Genomic DNA, 27,456 nt, shown 5'->3' with positions numbered 1-27,456 from the left:
TTTAAAGTCTCTCACTTGATGTTAATGTGTTTTTAGATTATGTTTTAATGAATTAATAAATATTAAGTACTTGTTTGAATTTGCAATATGGTAAATATTTGACTCCTCAGTAATTTTTAATAAAACGGTCTTGATATTAACCAAGTTAAGAACAACTGATCTAAAGGGAATGTGTTAGCAAATTCACCTTCAGGAAGTTCAAGTGTAGAGTTACATTCCCTGGGATCCAAGATGTGTTCCTAGTTCTCATTCTGAAGTGGTTTCAGGAAGTTTAGATAGTCTCCTTAATGGCTTGGGGCCCCCCATTCTGTGTGCAGTGACAGAGGATGAAGGCAGAAAGCCTGTACAGTAATTTAGTCAACAGCGTCCATTTTTAATCTCCAGTCTCCTGTGTCCAGAGTCATGAAATCCTCTGGGACCATTTAAGAGTTTCGAACTACAGCTACGGAAGATGGAGCGTTTTACAAGGGCTTCATGACATTTATTCTTGGAGATGGAGCTTGCAGCTCTGCATGCTAAAAGGGAATCAAAACTGCTTATCTGAAACATCTTCATCATCCATTTGGAAATGAAGAATTCTGCCTGCTGTACTTCCATCCCCACAGGAAGCTACACCCAGCTGACTACTCAGTCTGGACTTGTTCTCAAGGTCACCTATGTAATTTTTTTTTCAAAGCCTCAGTGTCCTTCGTCTTCTCAGAGATAATAGCACCAAGCCCCTCAGTCATCATTTCCTTGTCCTCAATTTTCTTTCTGGCTTTCTGCAATTTTAATCCCAAGCCCCTGCAGTTCCTTTCCATGGAGGTTTAAGTGGCCCCATTTACAACCAATTTTCAGCTAATATTTGATGCATTCTTTTAAAATAAACCAACTCCTCTGCAGGCTTGGTACACTTGGACTAAATAAAATCAGAGGCCTGATAGTGGGCTTTTAAACTGATGGGGTTTTTGTTCTGTGATTTTTAAAGAAAAATAAGGAGATCTTTAAAAATAGGAGGTAGATATGTTCCTGATGGGTTAATTTCAGAATGTAGTGCTGTCATTAATCAAGGGAAAGAAATCGCTTTCATCTGCACTTTGCTCCAATTCTTTATCAAAGGAGAGAGAGAGGGAATGAGAGTGGGGTAGATGAGTAAAGAAATCATAGAGTTTTTTTTCTGAGGGCTGTTTCCTTCTAACCTCCTTTGGATGCCTTATCTCCGGCCCCTTCTGTAAGCTGATCCAGCTCATGTCAGCCTGACACATGAACCATGCAAAGCTGCTTTCTAAAGAGATTTTAATTCCTGCTTGACAGGCTAGGCTGAAGCCCATGAGCGACAATAGGTAGTGTTTTTTTTTGTTTGTTTTTTTTTTTTTAACAAGACTGAAAGCCATGGTGCACCTGGTATTTCACTGAACGTCAGATTTAAATATTTTTTTTTTCCAGAAAAGGGAAAAAAAAAACAGTTAAAAAATAGCTAATCTTTAGGTAATAAAATACAGCTTAGTTTGCCAGGAGTCGTGTATTAACAGAGCCACCATTTTTGGCCTGCCTGAAGACTCTTTCTGTCCCTGATCTCTTTGAAATCTTTTAAGGGTTTTATTGTTTTTTTCCATCTTTCCATAAAATTAACTCAATTTTTTTTATCCTAGTCTGAAATTTCATCCTTAATGAGCCCCTGCATGGTGAAGTATCAAAGTATAACGTCACGTAAGATAATGACATCTTTGGACCCAAGATATCTGGGTTAACTGACCATGTTTAATGTCCTGGGTGGGGTAGAGCTAGAAACGGGGATCATCCTGAAGGATTGTATGAGGCCAAATCCAGAAAAAATGAAAATGGTTTAGGAGTTGCCTACATGTCCTCTTGCAAATACAAAATGAACTCCCTTTTATTTATGACCATAGCAGATTTCAAATTTCAAATAGCTTTTGTTCCCTGCCGGTGGTGTGCATTGCAAGCATAAGGTCTGAACGTAATAACAATAACTGATAACAGAGATAGTAGTGGCGGTGCTTTGATGAGGGTGGTGACCATTGGGAGCTGTTAGCTATTAACTGGGCACCGGGTGCCAGGCTTCAAGTTTGGCGATTTAAGTGCTTTTTTTCTACTTAATTTGCATACCAGCTCTTACAACTGGGTGTTGTCATTTCCGGTTTACAGATGAGGATCAGGGAAACTGGGCCACCAAAAGTTGGGATGACTTGCGTGGTGTGATACTTAGTGCGAGCTTGGTGCTAGAGCTGATACCACGTTGCACAAAGTTGGTTGAATCAGCTTTTTGACAGAAACTCCCTATTTACATCAAGGGAAAAAGAGCTATTTAGAACTGTAGGGCACAGCTCTATTTACAGATATTCTCCCAAGCATTATCTTAATCCTTCCAGCGTGCTGAGGAGGGAGGTGGTCTTATCGTCTCCATTGTGCATTTCTTCTTCTCCGTGGAACGGTGGTGACTGATACTAATTATGACGTCTTGGAGGAATTGCAGACTACTAAAATAAGGAATGCTTTTTGGTTATGTGAGCTATGTTTATAGCTCAGCATTTGAGTAAGTGTTTTATTAACGTTCCCATGGAAGAGACTGTTCTTTTCTAGGTATTTAAAGGAGGCTTGCTGCGTTCGTGGGTATAAAGTTGGCTCATGAGGGCTTGCAGCACTGCATGTTTCTCAGTGCGTGTATTTTAAAATTGTATGTTAGTTACGTGGAGAACATTTTCAAAGGTAGCATGGCACACTGATCTGGACAGTAAGGAACCTAAGGGTCGGATGGTACTTTGCTACTAAATTAGCTTTGTGACTCCAAGTCAGGCCTGTGACCTTTCTGGGTCCCACTTTCCCCATTTTCATTTTAAGTGGGTTGGATGTTCACTAAGGATTTACTAGAATTTCTTGTATCTCTTTGGAAAAAGTTGATACTGGGTTCTTGAAACTTTTACTACTCAATAACATAATGCTTATATCAATTCTTTTTATTATAAATATATGAACAGTTACGTGTCTTATACACATCGAAAGACAGTTGAGCAGCCATTGGAAAATAACTTTAAACTTTTATCTGCTGTGGCTAGGGAATGAGGTGCAGTGTTGAGATATTTCATTTTAGGGCCGAGGTTGTGTTTTTTTTATAAGTAGATTACCAAATCTCAAAAACTTGGTATTGCCAGCCTTGCTTGCTTGCTTCCTTCCTTGCTTAATTTAGTTAAAAAGCCATTAGGCAGGTCTGAGCAAGGAGGCCCAGTGAGGCCAATAAGCAAATATATTGAAGGTAATGGGAACCAGACTTCTTACTGTCAGAGAAGAAAGTTACAAGTAGAAAAAAGGGGAAAGCTGGAATGAACCCTGTGCTATGGATTGGAATTTGAGGTATTGGTGCGAAGTCATGGATTTCAATATGTAGAAATGTCTTGTATGTGACATTTAAATTTAAATATAGAAACAAAAATAAATGTTAAAGTATGTGCATGTATGTGAATATGTACATATATATACATATATGTATATAAATATACAATACGCCCATTTTCTAACTCTGCTCACCAAAAGGGCTGGGATTCAGGGACAGCCCAGTGAATATGAGCACATTAATTGTTCAGATCTTAGTTTCTAAATATTAGTCTTTGCTAAAGAAACCAACACGATTTTGAAAAAAATGTCTGGTTCTAGGGCTGGGGCAGGGAAGACTCAAAATGAGCTTCGAATATCTTGTTGTGCCAGGAAATACAGACGTTCTCAGAGAATGGTGGAAAGATGGTAAAGGAACACAGCAGCCAGCTCGAAGGCATTCCCATTAATCAAACCAGGGACAATTTGGGCATCCGAATAATATTACAGATGACATCCCACTAAACAAACCAGAAGCGCGTGGGGCCATACTGATAACAAAAAATGCATGAATAAGTGACAAGAGAGAATTCTTTTTAAAAATAGAATGCTATCTGTTAAATAGAAAGAAAGCCGAGATTAGAAAGATGGTGATTTGGCATCTTATAAGAATACAGCTAAGGAACATCAGTGAATGCTAAAACCAGTGAGTGAAGTTGAATGAGGCTCAGGATATGTATATTACCTCAAAGTATCTATCCACAAATCCTTATTCATTATAAAGGCAACCCAAAGTTCTGCTAGAGAACTTGGAAGATTTGACCGTAATCATGTGATCAGTTACCATCACCATTGACGGCACAGACTGACATTATATGGGATGCAGTTGATGGGATGCAGTGAGAACACAGCGTCTTTTCCCGAAAATGTAGTCTTTGAATCTTGTCGTGAGAGAACCTTACTAATCCCAATTGAGGGGCATTCTAGAAAGTAATTAGGCAGCAGTCTTCAACGATGTAAGGGGAATGGAGGTTAAGGGAAAGCTGGGTACCGCTCCAAATTGAAGACTGGAGAGAGATGACTACACAGATCATGGAGTGGATTCTGTGTCTATAAAGAACATTATTGGGGCAGTTGGCCAAACTTGAATGGGTGGGATCTCTGGGTGAAGGGTATATTGGAGTTTTTTGAACCCTTTCTACAACTTGTCTGCAAGTTTGCAATTTTTTGGAAATAAAATGTAAAAGAAATAATTAGTACATGAATGCTTAGTTTTAAGTTTTTACCTTATTGTATGAAGTTTAAAAAATAGTTTCTGAATTCTGTTTTATTTTTTGTTTTACTTGTATAAGAATCTTACAGGGTATGATTAAATCACACTTTCAGTTTTGGATTTTTATGAATGTTGTATAGAGAAGAATATAGTTTTACAAAATCAGGACGTTTCTGGGCAAGTGGTATGGTTTGTGTACCAAGTGGTATGGTTTGACTGAGAAAAGAATCAGAACCTCAGAGGGTCCTACGGTCAAAACTATGGATATCATAATGGTGAGGCATTTCAGATTAACGGGATTGTGAATAGATGTACTGGAGTCAGACCGCCTGGGCTCAAATCCTGCCCTCACCACTTACCAGGTGTGTGACATTAAGTGGGTGAACTAACCTGTTCTCCATATCAGCAGTAAAATAGGTAATAATGGTACCTATGTAATGGAGTTATTGTGAGGACTATGTGATTAATACTAGGAGAGTGCTTAGAAGGATATTTGGCGTAAAGTAAATGCTATGTAAGTGTTTTGTTATTATTGCTACCGTTGTTTCTACTACCACAATATCTGTAATTTATGTAAAGACTAGAGAAGCTGGTTAAAAGAAATTCCATTTGTTAGTTGGAAATTTGATCCCTTCTTATACACTGATGAAAGAAAATAATGCCATTGATTTTTAGATGCTAACACTGTGCACTGATTTTTTTACAATGCTTTTCTTATCCCCAAAGCCAGCCCCTACCCCTAGGCACACCTTAGGATTTCTTTACTGTTTTATAAGAGGGAAGGCACACATTTTAAATGTTCAGGAAAAATCGCAGAAATGAAGACAGGATCAAAACAAAACACAAAGAAAGCAAGACTGAAGAATCAGAGAATCAAGATCCAGAGAAAAATGTTGACTTTGGCAGAAATACCTAGGAAATAACATGACTGCTGGTCTTATTTCAAGTTCGCATATTGAAGCTCAACAAGTTTACATATTTGCAAATGCAAGTGAATTTGTGCACCAGAGGAGATAGCAAACATGGACTATCCCTGAAAGGAGGGCGCTGTCCTGCGACTCAGCGTTGCCCGTGATGTACTTAGCAGCCTGCCACCTGCACCGGGCCCACCAGGACTCCCTTTCCCCAAAGGCCTGCTGGTCAAGCTCATGACGTATCACACACGGTACTTAGAGAGCATTAAGCATTATGCGTTTTTATTTATTTATACTCTGCTCCTTTCCTAAAAGGGTTCTAAGGAAGAAATCGAATTGCATATTACCCTCATAAGTGCTAAATTATCCAGGATAGACCAGCATTAACAGACTGTAAAAGGAAAGGAGAGACCAATTGACAGAGAAGAGAGATTTTGACCAGTGCTCGGAGGGATGGGAAATGAAGGACCAGTGGCAGTGGAAGTGGTGAGGGGCCTCGCAGAATGTATGTTTTCTTCTCACTGATCAGCAATTTTAGGGCTATAAACACATTTGCGCTCAACTAGTTGAGCAAACTCAGGCATAAGAGAGCTTGAGAAACATCTCAACACACAATTCATTAGTTGCAGTTGTGCTTACAAAACCCAGGTCCCCTCCCTGTGATTTGGTCTCTTTTCTCTGTATCATCCTGACTATAGTATTTTGAATTTTGGGTTACATTTATATGTTTTGAGAACACTAGCAATTGAATCGAAATGAGTTACCTAGAATTCCTCATACCACCTAGGCTTTAGGGTCCTTCCTGGAATAGAGTGTCTGGATGGATGCCCAGGCAATGTGGGTGGTGATGACAAACTCAAAACCTAGAGCCAGAGTCCCTGCGTTCTAATCTTGGCTGTGCTGTTTACTAGCTGCTCCATCTTTATCATCTGTAAGATAGTGCTGGGATAAGAAACAAATGAGGTTATATGTGGAAATGAACCTGCAATAGAGAAGCCTTTCAAAAAATATTACACTAGTATATATCTGTTTAACGAATAGAAATCGGAAACATTTTGTGTCTAAGCAAATTGTTTTATAATGCTGAACATGGAAGCTGATTTTTTTTTTTGTTTGTTTGTAAAGCAAGTGTGGGAAACTTTGAATAACTGCCTGATTTTCTGGTCCCCACTCTTTCCTTTTCTCGATAGAGGTGGTTTTTACCTTTCTCCATTCACTTGAAAGTTCCTACCTTACCAGCTTGCCATATGGTTATAAGAGAAGCTTTGGACGCCACCTTCCTCACCTTCTGTCTTCACGTCCATGCAACGAAGCTGCACTCACCTCTGTACCGCCTTTGCCACCAGTGGAAGGTGGGCCACTCCCTCAGTCCCACTCAGTTCCCTTCTCACCATGGTCTCAACCCACGTCAGTTTCTCCCCTTCTCTTTATCATCTACCATTCTTGCCCTTTATTTCTTCTTTGTCGTCTTTTTTTCTGACCCTTAATTTTGTTAATACCTGCCCACTCTTATTTCTTGTTTCTCTTTTTCTATTTTGAGATATAATTCATATGCCTTAAACTTTTCCATTTTGCAGTGTACAGTTCAGTCAATTCAGTAGCTTTTAGTATAGTCACCAAGTTCTAAGACTATGATCATGATCTAATTCCAGAATATTTTTATCACCATTGAATAGAACTCCATACTCATTAGCAGTCACTCTTCATTCCCTCTTCCCCTCCGGATTCCTCGCCCCACCCTGGAAACCACTAATCTACTTGGTCTCTAGGAATTTCCTTATTTTGGACATTTCATATAAATGGAATCATACAATTTGTGGCCTTTTATGTCTGGCTTCCTTCATTTAGCATCGTGTTTTCAAGGTTCATCCACATTCATACGTTTTCCAGCATTTATCAATACTTTGTTCTTTTTTTTTTTTTTTGACTGAATAATAGTTCATTTTGGAATGTACCACATTTTATTGATCCATTCATCAATTGACAGACATTTGGGTTGTTTCCACTTTGGGGCTATTTTGAATAATATTGCTGTGAACATTCATGTACAAGTTTTTGTGTGGACACGTCTTCTATTCTCGGGTGTATATCTAGGAGTGAAAATTACTGGGTCATAGAGTAATTCTTTAACATTTTGAGGAACTGTCAAACTGTTTCCCAAAGCAGCTGTACCATTTTACATTCTCACAGGTGATGTATTGATATGATGCATGAGGGTTCCAGTTTCTCTACATCTTCCCCAACACCTGTTATTGCCAGTGTTTTTATCTATAGCCATCCTAGGGGATGTAAAGTAGTTCCTTATCTCGTAGTCTCTTCTGGACATCATTTTCTCTGGGACTCTTCTGAACACCCCTAACTCCTTCCCTCTTCAGATTGTGTTAAAATTCCCTGCTATATATTTCCATAGCACCCTGTGTTTATCCTTGTAGCATCCCTCATCACGCTGAATTATAATTGTCTGTTAACTTTATCTCCTCCATTTGAGTGTGTACGTGTTAGGGAGGGTACTAAAATATCATTTCCTGTGGTACCTCCCTGGATTAACACACTGTCTGACACAGTTATTTAGTCTTACCTTTCTGGAGGAGAAGTGAAGGAGGGTAGGGAACTTGCTGATTAGACTTCGTAGCATTATTACCTGGGCACCTGAATATGAGTGGGAGTATTCATTGCTATTAATTGTTAGCTAACACTTAGTTGTCTGGGAGAGAAGACAGGATTTTTAAGCCCATATGTTTGGTTTTCTAGAAAGTTATATTTTCTTTACTATTGTACTAATACAATACAGTGCCTTAATTTACCAAGAAGTAGGAAGGAAAGAACTAGAGACACCATAAAATATCACCATAGGGAGAAAACGCTGAGGTGACTTTAAAAAATGTAAATCAACTAGCCATTTTTACCTTGACCCTTTTTAAAAGCATAACTGATAGAGAATTGTTTCTTTTTAGTTTCATATGTTACACTAAAAAATGTCCTAATGTAGATAGATGTCAAGGGCAGTGCCATGAAATCTGTGGACCATCAAAACTAATGCTGAATTCTCATGGGGTTTTGTTACAAATATCGGAAATCTGAGATTCATTACCATCAGAGTTGAACAGATAGGGATCAGTGCCGGGGAACAAAAGCTGGAAGTAGAATTAAACATAATTAAAGACTTAAAAAATTTGAATTAAAAAGTACATGCAATTCAAGGTTGACTCATAGTAAATTATAATGCCCTGTGCATAAGCACAAATGAAAAGGCATATTTAATTAGTTATTTGGAACTTTCCTCTCCAAAAATCTATTTGTCTTCATAATCAATATTTAGATAATTTTGTTTTCAATTATTATTTTTCATCCCATAAAGATTTGCTTTAGTGTTTTTAGATTTTTCTTAGTTGAAATAAGGTTATGCTTGGAGTAGATGGCCATTCCCGTCTATGATGTGGTAGTGCTGTGCGTTGTTGGAAACTCTATCCAATTTCTTTGCTATGGTTTTCATATGCTTCTGGAATGAAGAGGAAGTGGGGGAGGGAAAGGGAGAGAGAAACAAATGTAAGTTGGACCCAGATCAGTGAGATAGTATCAGATGAGGCCAAAAACGAATCTGGCAGATCCTCTTCTCATGTTTCCCACTTGAGTGCACACATATTGTTACTTGGAATACCACTTGCATTTCTTTCATACTTTTAAGATTTTCTTCAGCTTTAGTAACAAACTTTAACTTCAAATAGGAGCCAGGCATGAATATTAAGATTTTTTTTTTTTTTCCTTAACGTCTGAATGTGCTCAGAATGGATATTTTGCTATTAGGATTTGGTTAATGAGTAAGAGAGTCTATGCTTTTTAAGCATAGAAATGAAAGTGTGGAGGGGCAGAGTTAGTGGAAGGTGTATCATCTTTAGAGTCGTATAGATCTGAGTTTGAATCCCCACTTCACCACTGAATAGGTGCACAACTTCTGCACATCAGTCTGACTTGCTTTTCATATATGTAAAATGGGCGTGTTAATTTCTACTTTAGAGTTGTTATGATGGTAAATGAATTTAACGACACACAGAAGGTGCTCAATACATGGGAGCTGTTTAAAAATTATTTACTGGACAGAGAAGGGGCTTAGTAATTCTTAGGGACAAAGAGTAAATTTCCTATCCAACATTCTTTTTCATGTCAGCTAGGCATTCGATTCTCATGATGTTCAATTTGGATATGAATGGTAGCTCTTTCCCTGGTTTCTGTATGTAAACATGATAGACAAACATGAAAAACCTGGGAGTGGAAGCATATAAACTTGTATAGATGAAGTAGTACAGTGCCGTATGGTCACAAGTATTTAATGAAACTTTATCAGTATTGAATGGGAGTAGAAGGGATCCAATATTTCTTATGGTATGTTGGTCACTGCAGACAACTGAGAATTAGCTTTGAAAAACATCTTCAAAAGAAATATTTATCTCCTATATATATATCAAATATATATTTACATATGAACTATATCTCAAATATACTGCATATAAATATATATTGATACCTATACAAAGTTGTTTCTCATTCTCTAGGTATCCACGGGAGATTGGTTCCAAGACCACCACAGGTATCAAAATACCTGGGTGCTCAACTCCCGTGTATAAAATGGTGTAGTATTTGCAAATAACATCCTCCCTTGTACTTTAAATCATCTCTAGATTATTTAATACAATGTAAATGTAATAATGTAAATAGTTGTAAATACAGCGTAAATCCTATGTAAATAGTTGCCAGGCTTGTGGCAAATTCAAGTTTTGCCTTTTGGAACTTGGTGGAGTTTTTTTCTGAATATTTTTGATACGTAGTTATTCGAATCTGCAAATTTGTACCCGTGGATATAGGGGGTCAACTGTATACCCAAAGAGAAAAAGCTAGCTAACCTTCCAAGAAGATCATTCCCATTACTTTAAAAAAAAATTTGTATAAAAATTAATTTAGGTCACAAGAGTGTGCAAAAATAATAGAATTTCCATGTACCCTTCACCCAGCTTCCTCAATTATGGTATCTTCAATAACTGTAGTAAAATAATTAAAACCAGGAAACTGACATTGGTAGTTTACAATTCCAGAGTTTAACCCGTTCCAGTATTTTTGAATGGAGGAAATTCTTTTTCATGTGGCACTTAATTTTCATTCAGGTATATTTTTAGAGTCATTACCCTTAATGAAAAGACATTTTGAATGAAGAATGCTTTGGGTTAAATCTCGGCTCTGCAACTTAGTTCTTCCTGTGTATCCTTTGGCATCTAGGTTAAAGGACTTCTTTTTAGCATCTATGATGATGTTTCTTCATCTGTAAAAGCGGATATCATTTACCTTGCACAATTGTTGTAAGCATTAGCTATTGTATATTGTAAAGAGCCTTTTCAATAAATGGCATGTTTCAGTATTGCTGTTCTCTTGCTGTATTTTCATCAAAATTGAAAGTAGCTGGTCATTATATTTAACATCGTATGTGTACTTCTGTACTTTGTGAACACCTGTGAGTGAAGGACCAGTAACCGGTAAATACACTAGAACAACCTGTGGCTCCTCTGTGTCCATCCCTTTTACATGTACCTGCTAGAGCATAGTAGCTTTCTTCCCTTTCCTTCTGTCTTATCTGCATAGCTGGCTCTTTACCTTTTTGTCTGTCTGATAGGCCGGAAGTCATTCCTCTCGTCGTACGAATTATATTTCTTCTACAGGTTTGTTTTTTGTTAGATGGCTTCTGTGCAACCTAGTTATTTTTAGATTTTTGTTTGTTTTCATAATGCCTCTTCTCACTTAATTCTGTTTTCTGAGTACTTGATTATAGCCCTAGGTAGATGCCAACTTCAAACACAAGCTGATACAGCCCGGGTATCCCTGCACAGGGAAGGGAAGGCTTTCCAAGGGTGTGCTTGTTGGGGTGACGGGCGGTGGTGTTCACAGTGCTGTGGCCTCTGTGACTGTGGAGGGGTGTGGTGTTCTGTTGCTAAACCTCTTCACGCAGTCTCATCTCTGAACTTGGGTGCAGCTGCAAAGGTGGAAACAAGTTCTGTGCCCTGCTCTTTATTGTACTATTTTCTTTTTTACCTCATTTACCGCCGCAGTGTCTAACCCTATTAAACTTCTTTAAAATGACTATTTTCGGTACTAACCCAATAAATGTGTTTTCTGATAAGACCTTCTGATACAAGGAGGACCTAAGGCTGCCCTCAAATGGTAATTTTCACTTGATTTGGAGTAGAAATTTTTGTTTACTTTTTATTTTTATTGAGCTGCCAACTGGGAAAAACAGATGGACTTTCCTAGTCTCCTGCAGCATTCACCTCCTACTCTGACTTAGCTTCTTGCTCTCTTGAAGTCTGTGTAACCTACTCCTGTTTCCAAGGTTTTTTGTTTTATTGTTCTGGTCCTTAGCACGTCTACTCTTTGCATATCTTCCAACTTTCACTTCCAAGAGAGGGACCATATTTTCTTATATCTACATACTATTGTTTATAAGTATATAAATGTGTTTAAGGAATATTTTAGTGTTCTTTTATGTTTTAAAATACCTCTTTATGCTTTAGCAAGTGGCATATCATTTCCTGCTTTAGTTTTTCTTAGACAAGCCAGGGCTGAAGTAGGGGTGAAAAGTTCACTCTCCAGAAGTGCTGTTTAGGTCTGAATCACATGACAAGGAGCAGCCCAGACTCGTGGTCACTCCCTGTGGATGTGAATCTCTGGGACAAGGCAGCACAAGAGAGGCTTTTTCTCAATTCCACTTTCTGTGCTTAAATTGGTCATGAATGCATGGCACTATTATTATTATTCCAGGAACTCACTATAATGCCCTTATTATTGTCCAGATCCATGCTTTAAAATCAAAAGTTTTAACCATGTAGGTTATGCAATCAATTTTTAGTAGATAGAGATCAGCATTAAACATAGGAAACAAAATATAAAGGGAGCACATTACTTGTAATAAGAATGCTGTTTTGTAAAACTTCTGTTTGATACATATATATATACACACACATGTGTAAACATAAATTTCCATAGGGCCCTACTTGTGTTGGTGCATGCTGGCATTTGGACATCCCCCTTTATCCCCAATTCTGTCATGTAAATGTATTTATTTTTGGCTGCGTTGGGTCTTCGTTGGTGTGCGTGGGCTTTCTCTAGTTGTGGCAAGCGGGAGCTACTCTTCGTTGCGGTGCGAGGGCTTCTCATTGCGGTGGCTTCTCATTGCGGTGGCTTCTCATTGCGGTGGCTTCTCTTGGTGCGGAGCACGGGCTCTAAGCGCGTGGGCTTAGTAGTTGTGGCACGTGGGCTTTGTTGCTCCGCGGCATGTGGGATCTTCCCAGACCAGGTCTCGAACCCGTGTCCCCTGCATTGGCAGGCGGGTTCTTAACCATTGCGCCACCAGGGAAGCCCCAATTCTGGCATTAAAAAAACCCAGTTTTCAAAGTGTATGTACTTGTCAATGAATGTTTCTTATCAAATATCCAGTTTCATATTTTGAATTTATTGTACCTGCATTTTAATGTATGTAAATGTGTTATATATCCTGTTTTATTTTCTCCACTCAGCATTGTTTTAAGTTCCGTAAATACTGCTACGTGTACACCTAACCTGTTGCATCGTACGCTCATGGTATGTTACAGTGTGCCTAAAACACGGTTTACTTGTATCCTCCCCCAGGAATGGACACTCATACTGTCTTCATCTTATCTCTTACCACCAACAGGGCCACTGTGAACAGCCTCAGACATAGACCCTCCTGGAAAATACCAAAAATACTTATTTGGCATCTAGACTGATAGAATTGCTGGGCCATAGGGCATATGTATACAGCTCAGATACTGTAAGACAGTATAATTTCACAAAGTACTCTCAGGTTACCTCCAGAGTGATTTACCACTCCACACTGCCACCAGCATTATGAGTGTTTATGTACCCATATTCCCTCCAATACTTACCATTGGTAAGTTTTCTAATTTTCCCTATTTCTGGATAGTGGGTGTAAAATTATATCTTTTTGTTGCTATTATCTGACAGATGAATTTGATCATCTCTTGATATACTTGATGTCTTTTGCATTTTTCTCTTCTGTAAATCTCCCCTTCAAATTTAGTGCACATTTGTCCATTGGAAGATGTTGTGTTTTTCCTGTTGATTTACATAAATTCTTTGTGTATTCCAGATATTCCCTAGCTGGTTTTAAACTTGACAGGTATTCTCCTAGATTGTCATTTTTCTATTAACTTTGTCCATTGTGTTCTTTTAGTGAACAAAAAATCTAAATCTTTAATGTAATGTAGTTCATCAAGATTTTACTGTGTGGGCTTTGTGAAATAAATTATTCCCTATCTCTCTGTCATAAAATTTATACTACCTATTATATGTATAGTTTTATCTTCCACATTTAGGTCTTTTATCCACCTCAACAGTCTATATGTATATATGGTGATAGGCAGGAATCCAGTTTTATATTTTCATATGACAGTTCTCATTTCCTTGGCAAGTTGGTACCACCTTTGTGCTCCATTGGTCTGTGTTTTAACCACAGTTCGTGCTGTTTTGTTACCATAGCTTGGTTGTGTATTTCAAAATCTAGCAGAGTAAATCTTTATTGCTTCTCTTCAGAGTGGACTTAGGTATCTGTGAACTTTATTTTTCCATGTGAGTCTTAAATTCTATTAAGTTCCTCACAATACAACTAAATTTTTGATTAGGAATGAATTTGAATTTTTTTCGGGAGGGGACACATGCCTCATGGCTTGTGGGATCTTAGTTCCCCAACCAGGGATTGAACCTGGGCCCTCGGCAGTGAGAGTGCAGAGTCCTAACCAGTGGACCGCCAGGGAATTCCTGTAATGTATTTGAATTTATAAATGACAACAGAAGTAGTAACATCTTTTTACTAAGTTCCGTCTAGGAGCTTTCTCTGTTTCTCTATTCCGTCATCTTCTATGTACCTTATTACAGTTCAAACTATGAACCTTATCACATTTTAAATTGTTCTCTATAGAGCTCTAGGTATTCTTGTCAGCAGTTGGAGTCAATAGAAGATGAAGGAAAATAAAACAAATCCATAAAAATGATTCTAAAATAGTTGAAATTAGAAATTGAGGGTTCAGCAGTTGTTCAAGTAACAATATCCTTTGATCATGGATTATTTGTGTAATAAGAAATCTTAACGATAATCTCAGATACTCCAACATACTATAAATAACAAAACGAGTTCCCAGTGAGGTCAAATGACTCACTGGAGATTACAGAGTTAGACTGTAAGAGAACCTCACACTGAAATCAGGTTTTCTGACTCTTAGTTCATTACTTTTACCAACAAACCATGCCTGTAATCACCACGTACCTCTCATACCTTGGCATTTAAGAGTGTGTGTATGTTTACTTGGTAGAGTTAATATTACAGTTTGCTTATGCTTCAGAAGAAATCAGTTTCTTTTCTCACTGATGTTCACAGATAGAATGATTGACCTGCCAAAGCCCTAAGATAGAAAAATGACCCACCTCTTGAGCAGCATATTGTTTCTTATTAATAATGGTGTGAGTTAGCTTTTGGGTCATTTTCAACGGTTGTGTCCCTTGCATTCTAGCTGTGGTTGCTAGAGACTTCACAAGATGCAGGGGCTCCCCTGGTTGCACAGTGGTTGAGAATCCGCCTGCTAACGTAGGGGACACGGGTTCGAGCCCTGGTCCGGGAAAATCCCACATGCCGCGGAGCAGCTAAGCCTGTGTGCCACAACTACTGAACCTACGTTCTAGAGCCCGTGAGCCACAACTACCGAGCCTGCGAGCCACAACTACTGAAGCCCGTGCGTTTAGAGCCCATGTTCCACAACAGGAGAAGCCACCACAATGAGAAGCCTGTGCACTGCAACGAAGAGTAGCCCCAGCTCACCACAACTAGAGAAAGGCTGCGCATAGCAATGAAGACCCAACGCAGCCAAAAAAAATGGACGCAGACTGTGGTACTTGCACAAAATAATGGACGCACATTAGCATGTTAATGAAGTGTTAGAGTACCGAGCATGGCGAGCACGCTGCAGCCTGAAGCCTGCGAGATGGGCTCCATCTTCACTGCTGCATCAGCCAGGCTGCACCGTCCAAATGGCAGCCGGCTCAGTGGGCTGGGGGGGCATTATTCTTTATGGACACACGTTTTCTTCCTCTCCCCCCGCGCATGTTGAAACTTGGTTTTTTTTAACCCATCTAATTTTCTCCCCACATAAGTTGGTTTGGGAACAGAAATGAGAGCTCTTCCTTTTTTTTTTTAGACAGACAGCAGAACTCATGAGGGAATAATTACAAGACTAATTCCTCTGTTTTAATGACATCAATTGAATAACATTAAAAAGTCAAAGCCCACATGATTTTGCAGCATTTTTATTCGGCACATTTAAATCTAAATAACATGTCATTTTGCTCTGAGTTTGTCTGTGTAGTAGGGCCATTAACTTAAGCTAAGTTCTGTGTGTGTGAGTGTGTGTGTGTGTGTGTTTCTGGGGCAAATCATGTTGGTGGGTGGCAGAGAAAATTCCTGCATGTTTCCTGAAGGTTGGCGAGATGTCAGTCTGCTCTTGTAGCCAATATAGACGCTACTCTCCCACGTAGAAAACCATAGAAATGCTGCTGAACTCCCATGTGGCTGAGTGATTCTGGAGCCACATCTTCGGGCTCAGCCTTTCTTCGGAATTTCAGTTTATTTCCACTCACTTGTCAGGATTTCTTTACCCAGCTGTTCCCTGCTTGCTTACCCCCCATTAGCTCAACATATCTAAAACCAAGTTCCCTGTTGTTGGCTTAAACCCAGGCCTCCTTTAGAGTCCTCTTTCTTGAACTGCTAGCAGCTCGCTCTCTCCCAGCCTTGTAGGCTCAACCCTTACTGCAGGAGTGCAGGTCTCATCTCACGCCTGCAGGCCTGTCCTCTTGCTCACTGCCTTTTTAGCAAACTACCTTGCAAGCTCTTGGTCATAGAACAGGCTCCTTTTTTTTTTTTAACATCTTTATTGGAGTATAATTGCTTTACAATGGTGTGTTAGTTTCTGCTGTATAACAAAGTGAATCAGCTATACATATACATTTATCTCCATTTCTCCTCCCTCTTGCGTCTCCCTCCCACCCTCCCTATCCCACTCCTCTAGGTGGACACAAGGCACCAAGCTGATCTCCCTGTGCCATGCAGCTGCTTCCCACTAGCTATCTATTTTACATTTGGCAGTGCACATATGCTTACCCTTCCCCCTCCCCTTGTCCTCAGGTCCATTCTCTACATCTGTGTCTTTATTCTTGTCCGGCTCCTAGGTTCTTCAGGACCATTTTTTTTTTTTTTAAGATTCCGTGTATATGTGTTAGCATACGGTATTTGTTTTTCTCTTTCTGACTTACTTCACTGTGTATGACAGTCTCTAGTTCCATCCACCTCACTACAAATAACTCAATTTCATTTCTTTTTATGGCTGAGTAATATTCCATTGTATATATGTGCCACATCTTCTTTATCCATTCATCTGTGGATGGACACTTAGGTTGCTTCCATGTCCTGGCTATTGTAAACAGAGCTGCAATGAACATTGTGGTACATGACTCTTTTTGAATGATGGTTTTCTCAGGGTATATGCCCAGTAGTGGGATTGCTGGGTCATATGGTAGTTCTATTTTTAGTTTTTTAAGGAACCTCCATACTGTTCTCCATAGTGGCTGTATCAATTTACATTCCCACCAACAGTGCAAGAGGGTTCCCTTTTCTCCACACCCTCTCTAGCACTTATTGTTTGTAGATTTTTTGATGATGGCCATTCTGACCTGTGTGAAGTAATATCTCATTGTAGTTTTGATTTGCATTTCTCTAATGATTAATGATGTTGAGCATTCTTTCATGTGTTTGTTCGCAATCTGTATAACTTCTTCGGAGAAATGTCTGTTTAGGTCTTCTGCCCATTTTTGGATTGGGTTGTTTGTTTGTTTGATATTGAGCTGCATGAGCTGCTTGTAAATTTTGGAGATTAATCCTTTGTCAGTTGCTTCATTTGCAACTATTTTCTCCCATTCTGAGGGTTGTCTTTTTGTCTTGTTTATGGTTTCCTTTGCTGTGCAAAAGCTTTTAAGTTTCATTAGGTTCCATTTGTTTATTTTTGTTTTTATTTCCATTTCTCTAGGAGGTGGGTCAAAAAGGATCTTGCTGTGATCTGTGTCATAGAGTGTTCTGCCTATATTTTCCTCTAAGAGTTTGATAGTGGCTGGCCTGACATTTAGGTCTTTAATCCATTTTGAGTTTATTTTTGTGTACGGTGTTAGGGAGTGTTTTAATTTCATTCTTTTACATGTAGCTGTCCAGTTTTCCCGGCACCACTTATTGAGGAGGCTGTCTTTTCTCCATTGTATATCCTTGCCTCATTTGTCATAGATTAGTTGACCATAGGTGCGTGGGTTTATCTCTGGGCTTTCTATCCTGTTCCATTGATCTATATTTCTGTTTTTGTGCCACTACCATACTGTCTTGATTACTGTAGCTTTGTAGTATAGTCTGAAGTCAGGGAGCCTGATTCCTCCAGTTCCGTTTTTCTTTCTCAAGATTTCTTTGGCTATTCGGGGTCTTTTGTGTTTCCATACAAATTGTTAAATTTTTGAACAGGCTCCTTCTTGATGTTTGTCCCCAGAGCTCCTTTCTTCCTCAGTTCAGATTTCACCTTCCATGATGACCCCAAGCCAGAGCAGCCTCGCCCATATTTGGAGTTTTAAAAAATCTCTTTATTTCTTGACATTATCTTGCATTTATTTGTCTAACTTTTGCTATCTGTTCTTTTTTCTACTTCTGCACTAGCATGTGAGCTCTGTAAAAGCAAAGGCTATGTCTGTCTGCTTTGCTGCTACAGCCTAGAATGAATGAGGGGCCCTTAGATATCTTTTTAAGGCATATGAGTCGTAACTCAGCCTTAAGCCATTCAGAGTATAAAGCAGCTGCAGCAGGAAGAGGATGGAGAATAGTCTTCTAGAGATGAACATAGACCCACGTAGGGCATGAGAACCAGCCTTAATAGGCTTCTGTGTGTTATACATGGAAGAATCACCCTGGGATAGTAATTATAAAGACTTGAGTAACTCTGTGAAATTAAGTTTTCTCACTGCCATCACCTTCCTGGCATTGGATTTCCTTCAGCCTTGCGCCCAACCCTGCCCAGCCCTCAACCTGCCTCACCTATTACCAGGACCTGAATCCTTATTCGTAATCCTATTGCAGGCCGCTTAACCCTTCCTTTAGTGACCACAGGTTCAACTTTGCTAAAGGCTGGGCCTCCCCCTGGCCTATGCCCTTCCCTAGCCGACTTCCCCTTGTTCTGTGTAACCCCAAAAAGACTTGCACCATCACTGTCATTCTTGTTCCCATTCACTGGACAAATAAGCCTGTGCTTTGTATACTGTGTGAGGCACTCCTATTTCAGTTCTAGTGTATTAAACCAGAGGAGAAAGCAGCACACTGACTTGGCCCACTGTGGAGGTGAAAACTCTGGTCTCTAGGTTGCTATTACCTCTTCACCCACCCCTACCTTCACATTTCCCTGCTTCTGCATCTTCCTAGTCCACACTTTGGATGTATTTGCTCCACTGTTGGGAAAAGTTCAGTGCTTCCCCAGCTATCACAGGATGACTTTGCACTTCTTAGAGGGCGTTCCAGGCTTGCCCAAACTGGACTACATTTAGTTTCCACTCATGATATCTAAGTGTGAATGCTTTGCCTTGCTTTACCCTGGTCCACAAAAATACTGATACAGCTGCACTGCAGAATTGTAGCTTTGCCGCAGCTACATCTCTGCCAGGAATGACCCTCCTGCTCCTTTGTGCATTTTCGAGTTTGAGCTGGGCTTTAGTTTACAGTTCAAGTCTTGGTTGTTCCAGGAAGTGTCTCCAACTATTCCAGTTAAAACTTAGCCCACCCCCCACCCCCGAACTTCTCTTTTCTGCTCTACCCTCATTTGGCGGGTAGCTGCTGCTGCTTACAATGCCCCTCATCTCACCGTGAGTAGATTGGGCCCCCATCTTGTCTCAAAAGCTCCTTAAGGGAAGGGATTTGGCTTTCTTCCCTTAAAAAAAAAAAAAAAAGTTGCAACTTCTGGAACTGTTTATTGCTGAAGATGACAGTTATACTTGCTATTTTTCGGGGGGCACCATCTTTCACATATTGTGCTGAATGTATTACATGTATTACCTCATTTAATTTTTCAATTACCCTGTGACATAAAATTTGTAGTATTTTACAAGAGAAAACTGAAATTCATTTGGCTAATAGTTGGGAGTGTAGTTTCAAAGGTCTGTCTGATTTTAAAGCTTGTGCTCCTTTCCATTGTTCAGTGATTGGTGGTTCAAAGTGGTCTGTATTTGAAAATTTGGAAAGTGAGATTTCTAATATGGTCTGAACACTCTGGAACCTGCTAAGAGAAGGAATAGTAAAGACAGGGGGAAAGACTCAGTCTGTGGGTCAGACCAACTCACACATGGAGTTCTTTGTGTGAAAATATTTTCATTCTCGTTCCCCAACTGGAAGATGAACGGGCAGTCAGTTCAGTTCAATCAGGTAATGGGAAACATTGACACATAGAGAAGATAATATCATTGATAATATCTGAAATGTATTTTAGTCATTGGTTTTCAAGACTCCTTTATACTTTTTACATTAGTGATGTTTACAAGTAAGAACACTATTGGTTCTCGACTTTTTTTTTTTTCCTTCTGGGCTCTCTTGGGAGCCAGTTTGTTTAGTGGAAGGAACATTAGCTTTACAGCAAGTCAATGTGGTTTTAGATTGTATTGAATAAGAGAGGAGAGGGCCATAATTGTAATTTCTAAATAACTTGGGATTAAATTTATCTTTCGTATCCAGCAGGTTATACTTCCTTCTGTATTTTGGGGCTTTTTACGAAGGTATATACCCTTCCATGGGTTCATTTAAATGATTATATCCTAAGAAAAAACCTTATATAACCTTGATAATAGTTAATTATTGATATTCATTTTTTATGTGCACATTATCATTGCTGTAGTTATTGCTATCATCACTTAAAAAATCCTAATAAATGGATACCAGGATCACAGAGCCCCTGAGCTCTGAGTAAATATTGATGTCAACTTCTGATGCAATGGTGTATGATAAGAGCCCGGGAATAGTATTTCTTAGAAAATTGGGGCAAACAATTTACCCTCCCAGGGTCTAGGTTCCAAAAAACAAAATTAGAGGATTAGACTAGATGGCCTTTAAGGTCTCGTGAGCTTAAAAATTTTTCACAATCTATGACTGTAGTTCCACTTCTTGCCTCATTAATCTCTCCTCCAAAAGAAAACCTAATGTCTGACAAGGTCTGAGGAAAGAGAAACAGCATGTTCATAAGAATTGGAAAGACTGTTGGAATGAAGTGGTTATTTACTTCACTTTGTGTTTAAAAACCGCAGTGTCTTGGAACATCGGGGAATGAACAGCATCAAGGGACGACTGGTCCTTTGTGATAAAGAAGTTAAATTCCTGTTGTCCAGGATTTTTCTTTTTTTACCTGTTCAGACATGGCCAAGAGTCCGTTGGAACTGGGGTGGTAACTGTCCCAGAGTTTTTGTAGCTTGAAATAACCGAAGACAATCTTATATCATAGTGTGACTCATAAAATAGACATTATTCTGTTTGCACAGGGCATTCTACCCAGCAGGGACTTAATGTTAAGTCAGTATTACCGTCCCCATTTTTCAGATAAGAAAACTGAAGTGTTGGAGATGTGACTTCCCCACAGTCCCACAGAGTGCTGGAGCGACCATCCAGTGGTGTCTAAGTGTGCTCGCCCACTGATACTAGGTGGTTGCCCGGTGCTCATTTCTATCAACATCAGGTATTCTGCCTGAAGTATTACTTACAGGCTCAAGTTCCAGCTCGGTTTCTGTAGTTAGCTGTGTACAGTGTATGTACTGAAACTCACTACCAGATCTTTTTGGTGTTATGACTTAATTAAATGTTGAATAATAATGAAGGCACACTTCTATAGGAAGTGTAAAAACACTGTTTACACCTGACAAAATCAACTCACTGTTATGTCTATCAAGGTACAGGAATGCAAATTGTAAAGTGCTAGACAAAGGCCTTTTCTATCATCTTCTCATTCTTAAAATTAGGGGCAAACGATACCAATAGAAAGAAATGAGTATTTGTTTTGATTATACTTTCTCTTCCTAAAATACGGGCAATCTGTTTCCCATTTTTATAATAATTCATTGCTTTATTTTTTCTGCAGATCCTAATAATGTCTGAAAAATACGTCTAGTTCATTAAAGATTAAATGACACAGTATTTAATTGCACTTTCCAGAGCCGTGCTGTCCAATAAGGTAGTCACTATCCACATGTGGCTATTTAAATTTAAAATAAAATCAATTAACATTAAATAAAACTGAAAATTTGGTTCCTCCATTACAGTAGCCGTGTTTCAGTGCTTAGTAGCTGGGAACTACCAGGCTGGAAAGTATAGATGTAGACCATTTCTAACATTGCAGAAAGTTCTGCTGGACAATGATGATCTAGGGTCACCTTAATGATTTTTTAAAAGACTTTTATTTTTATGATTTTAAAATTTAAGACCATTTTTAGAGCAGTTTAAGGTTCACAGCAAAATGAAGAGATTTCCCACATACCCCCTGCCCCACACATGCATAGCCTCCCTCATTATCAACATCCCCAGCAAGAGTGGTACATTTGATAAACCTGTATTGACACATCATAAGCAACCCAAGTCCATAGTTTACAGTTCATTCTTGGTGGTGTTATCTTTTTTGGGTCTGGACAAATGTATAATAATGTGTATCCATCATTATGGTATACAGAGTATTTTCACTGCCTTCCACCTATTGATTCCTCCCCACCCCTGGCCACCACTGATCTTGTTACTGTCTCTTTAGTTTTGCCTTTTCCAGAATATTACCGAGTTGGTATCACACAGCATGTAGCCTTTTCCAATTGGCTTCTTTCACTTAGTGTAATATGCATTTGTTTCCTCTATGTATTTTCATGGCTTGAAAGCTTATTTCTTTTTAGGACTGAATAGTAGTCCATTGTCTGAATATATCATAGCTTCTTTATCCATTCACCTAATGAAGGACATCTTGATTGCTTCCAAATTTTGGCAATTATGAATAAAGCTGTCACACATATCTGTGTGCAGGCTTTTATGTGGACATAAGTATTCAACTCCTTTGGGTAAATACCAAGGATCATGATTGCTGGATGGTATGGTAAGAGAGTCTTTAGTTTTGTAAGAAGCTGTCAAACTGTCTTGGAAAGTGGCTGTCCTATTTTACATTCCAAACAGCAATGAATGAGAGTTCCTGTTGTTTCACATCCTTGTCAGCGTTTGGTGTTGTCAGTGTTCCAGATTTTGGCCATTTTAATAGCTGTGTAGTGATATCTCATTGTCTTAATTTGCATTTCCTTGATGACATATGATGAATATCTTTTCATATGCTTATTTGTCTGTATAACTTCTTTGGTGAGGTATCTGTTAAGATCTTTGGCCTGTTTTTAAATCATGTTGTTTTCTTATTGTTGAGTTTTAAGGGTTCTATGTATATTTTCGATAACGGTCCTTTATCAGATGTCTTTTGCAAATATTTTCTCCCAGTCTGTGGCTTGTCCTCATGCTTGAGACGTTTTCTTTGACAGAGCAGAGGTTTTTAATTTGAGTGAAGTCAAGCTTTATAAATTCTTTCTTTCATGGATTGTGCCTTTGGTGTTGTATCTAAAAAGTCATTTGCATACCCAAGGTCATCTAGGTTTTCTCCCATGTTAACTTCTATGATAAGTTATGTGTTTTACATTTAGGTCTTCTGTGACCCATTTTGAGTTAATTTCTGTGAAGGGTGTAAGGTATGTGTCTAGGTAAATTTTTTTTTTTCATGTGGATGTCCAGTTCTAGCACCATTTGTTGAAAATACTATCCTTGTTGCATTGTGTTGCCTTTGCTCCTTTGCAAAGACCAGCATTTGATTGTATTTATGTGGGTCTATTTCTGGACTCTCTATTCTGTTCCGTTGATGTATTTTCTATTTTTTTGCCAATACCACACTGTCTTGATTACTGTAGCTCTATGGTTCACACTGTCTTGATTACTGTAGCTCTATGGTAAGTCTCGAAGTCAGGCAGCAGTGATCTGCTTTTAATAATCTTTTTATTTGGATCAAAACATTTTGAACTGGGCATAAAAGGTAGCCAGATCTTATTGCCGGAAGAAGTTCTGGTATGTGTAGTGTGCTTTGGAAACTTGGGGAGATACATCTAATTCCACATAGGCAGCTATGGATTATGTTGTTTGCTGTAGTGTATGTAATAGCATTGGCTACTGTAATTTAACCTTGTTTCAGAACATATATTCTAAAAGAACTATAATCTTATGAACTATATTGTGTTCCTGATTTTGATTGATTCTGTCTTTGGTGAGTGGACTTGGTAAGAAGCAGCCACAGACTCAAACTAATTTAGTAAAAATCCTAACACAGAGAGTCTTATGTTACAGGACTACTTGTTTAAGTTCATTTTTTAGTCTAGAGATTGTCCTACAGAAATTCACCCTTGAGGTCCGCGGAGAGTTCAGCAGACTGTCTGGTGGTTGTCTGTTCGAGTTCCTTGAGGCAAAGAAAAGAGACAACGGATCCTTGTTCCTTGACAGCTTTATTGAATGTATTCAGTCCCAAGTTTTGAATAATTTGTTTAACTAGAGATATTCTGCACAGCGAATAAAATTTCTTTGGTATGAAATTTAATCTTTATGGTATCTTCAGAATAATTTTAACATTTGCCAGATCGCTATATCTACTGCCCAACTCTGGGTAGGTATCCAAATGCCTGGACTGTTTGAAAAGAAAACTCTGTATTTCTGATTTTTCATCCCTCCTAACAGCTGGGAAGTGTAGAAAATGTTTTAAAAAAGATACAGAAAATGATTGGTTTTAATGTTGCTCTTGATCTTACTCCCTCCAGGCATACACTGTTTGACCAATTTTCACTGATTCTTAGGTTTCTCATTTATAGATGAACAAGTAGAACAGTGTGTAAAAGATAATTCACAAGCTGCACGATTAGCTGAATGGTAATAAAAAATGACTGGACAAGCATACTCCAAGGGCTTATATGAAATTGAATATGAACTTGGAGGACACTCTTGTTTTCAAGTCTGCTGGTGGTTCTTTAAAATCTTTTGTGATTGTGAACAGTTTCACTTAAAATTGTTTGCCGTCAGTTAGCTTAATATGATACTTTTTGCTTTGTTAAGATGTCCTTCTGTTTTGTTTTTGTTTTTTAACACCAGACCCCATGCCTATTATTAGGGTGAAGCATCCGTTTCTCATCTCCTGGGCCCTGGCAAGCCCCCTCATTTAAGAGATGTCTTTATGGACAGGCCTGAAGCAGGAATGAGTGGGTGGGTGGCTCCTCCAGTGATGGGGTCTTAGATTCCTGTGTTGGTTGAGTAGCTTGCAAAGGGTGTCAGCTGTTTATCCTCCTTCCACATTCTATTCCAGTTCAAACCTGGTCAGATGAATGCTTAGAAAACTTCTGCACTCAATTAAGACTGCCTGCCGAAGAGTCCATCCAGCAGATGGCTTCGCAACATTTACTGTCCTAAAAGCTTTCTCTGCTTGAATTATAACCTTACCTTTTGTGGCTGCCGTGCTTGAAAATGGCCCTTTTGAAAGTGGCAAATTGTTCAGGTTGAGTTTGTTTTATAAAGCACCTCGGCTTTAAGTAACCCAAAGAATTTAGTTAATAGAATTATCTCTATTCAACTTGCTGTTTTTGTAAATGATTTACCTAGACTTAAAAGCAACTGAGCAACCCTTCCTAAATTCATGGGCAGAAAATGTTTGTTTTGCAACCTGGTGGTCTTTTCGAATTTGTTGGCTTTGTTTGGAGGCTCAGAACAGAAGGATAAAATGGGTGATGCCGTGTTCAGAGTAGCAGTTGTAATATGGTTAAGCTGGAATGCGCTTTTAATGTACGGGTTTGTAGGAGTGAATGAAGGGAGACAAGCACAATATTGACTGCTATTAAAATAATACCACCAAAATGCAAGATACTTCTCATTCTGTGTGAAAGGAAGCTGTGAGTACATATAAAGGGGAAAAAAGGAAGGTCATGCAAAATTTAGTTTTGAAAACTCGAAGTCCTTTGGTAGTCCCTGCTTGGTATTATGGATTTTGGAGAAAACAGTATGTATTTGTATTTTCCATTTCTATTTAACTTGATTTTCTGATCTTTCATATTTGGCCAGCTACTTTCTGAGAACATATTGTACACATGTTCTGATGCTCTTTGAAGGCCCTCTGAGAGACAAGAGTTGATGGAAAGCTCTCAGTTCTACTGAAGTGGGTGGGTCCAAGAGCTCGAACTGAACAGCTGCCACACACCCATTGAACTTTTGTCATTTATAAATTATTTTCCATGCCATCTGGAGCAAGAATGGTGCCATGGTTTAGAGAAGCTCTTTGTAGGGTGCATTCATATCCAGTGCTTCTGCAATTTGTTTATTACCACCATGAACTGAAGTTTCCAAATCTTTATTTGCTTGGAGGCTTTAAATGTGAATAAATGAGTTATTTCTTTAAATGTCATATTAAAGACACTACCTCCACCCCTCCTAGCATTTCCTCCTCCCTCTCCCCCTTCCAGTTACTGCATCCTGCCTGCTTTTAGCTCCAGTGGAAAATACATTAATCCCAGAGTCTCCATGAGGTTTCCTGTTCGATGACATAATCAGAAAATCCTCCTCACTTTGCCCTTGGGGTTGCAGTCTGGATGTTATGTTGTCTTGGTGGGCGTAACTCAGCCATCAGAAGAATCGGCACAGGCCCTAAACTCAGAGCCTGAAATGCATTAATATCATGTTAAAAGAAATAAAGCTGTGGGCATGTCTGCAGCACTGGTGGGGAATTTCATTAATCTGCAGATTCTCGCTGGCATCGAATGCGTTGGCTGGTGACTCCCGTGCATATGGCATGAGCTGGTGCAATGCCACTAGCAGGAGGTATTTGAACTGCTCTAGTGCAACCTGTTAGACTACATCTCGTGGAAAAGTACCACAAACCCTGGACTACTAGACTTCGGTAGTGTTGATGTTAAGTTTTTAAGTCAGTTCCCCCCAACTCCTCCCTTGCCCGTCTATCCCACCAAGTCTGTTTACCTAATGAGTGTTGCCCTTGGTTGTTGATGACAGGAAGCTGGGACAAAGAAAACTACTGGGAAGAGTCAGAAATAGAACATGGGGAGAGGGGATACATTTTAAAATGAAAAAAGCAAGATGGCATCTGACATGTAAAGTGGTTTGTAAAATTTCGGAACTTGTGAGGCAAGAACTTCAGTAGCTGAATTCCTTGGAAAGGAGAAACTGTATAAATTTGAAACAAGAATATGACATTTAGATGCCAAAGGGCAGGCACAGTTTTACAAGTTTAGAAGTTTATTGGCGAAGGAAATTGTACATATGCTCAAATATGGATTTTTCCTTCAGTATTTGGAAAATTTTTCATGTTTTTTGTTGCTTTGGTAGGCTGCCATAACCTTCCATTTGGTTGCCTTGGATTGAGGTACCTCCTGCCTTGGGTCTTGGAAGTCCAAGCTTGATTGGCACTCGATCAGGATGAGAACAAGGAGCAGATCCCTAGCAGGATTTGCAGTATCGAGATGCAAGCTGTCTTCACGACTCTTCCTCCTGTTGTACCAGTCTCCAAGGTCTAGTTTGGAGGGGACTAGTAAGAGAAAGAGAAAAGATGTTACCTGATAAAGCTTCATTGAAGGAAGTAAAAAAGGAAGGAGAGGGCCTTAAGCCCAGCCCCAGTAAGCTGAAAGCCTGGAACGATGTCACCGTTTCTACCTCTTTGTATCAGAGTTATTGTTGGGTTTTCCATATTATATTCTAAGCAGCAATATACCTTTCAACAGGTGCCACCCATGTGG

At 39.1% G+C, this 27,456-nt stretch overlaps 1 protein-coding gene across 3 annotated transcripts in view; it reads left to right on the top strand.

Annotated features, from left to right (window-relative positions):
- HDGFL1 (HDGF like 1) overlaps nucleotides 1-27,456 on the top strand; it is a 740,887-nt gene that overhangs the window by 241,616 nt on the left and 471,815 nt on the right. The window contains exon 5 of one of the 3 annotated variants that reach the window (XR_014232480.1): nucleotides 385-10,598. The exons of the other annotated variants lie outside the window; for them this stretch is intronic. The gene's annotated coding sequence lies outside the window, so the exon portion shown is untranslated. Of the gene's footprint in view, nucleotides 1-384; nucleotides 10,599-27,456 lie in introns of those variants that run through there. 3 annotated transcript variants of the gene reach the window in all.

Source organism: Balaenoptera borealis (assembly GCF_965194805.1).
Source record: "Balaenoptera borealis genome assembly, chromosome: 12".
Taxonomy (NCBI): Eukaryota; Metazoa; Chordata; class Mammalia; order Artiodactyla; family Balaenopteridae; genus Balaenoptera; species Balaenoptera borealis.
The sequence above is the reverse complement of the archived record's forward strand: the minus strand, read 5'-3'. Positions and strand labels throughout refer to the sequence as shown.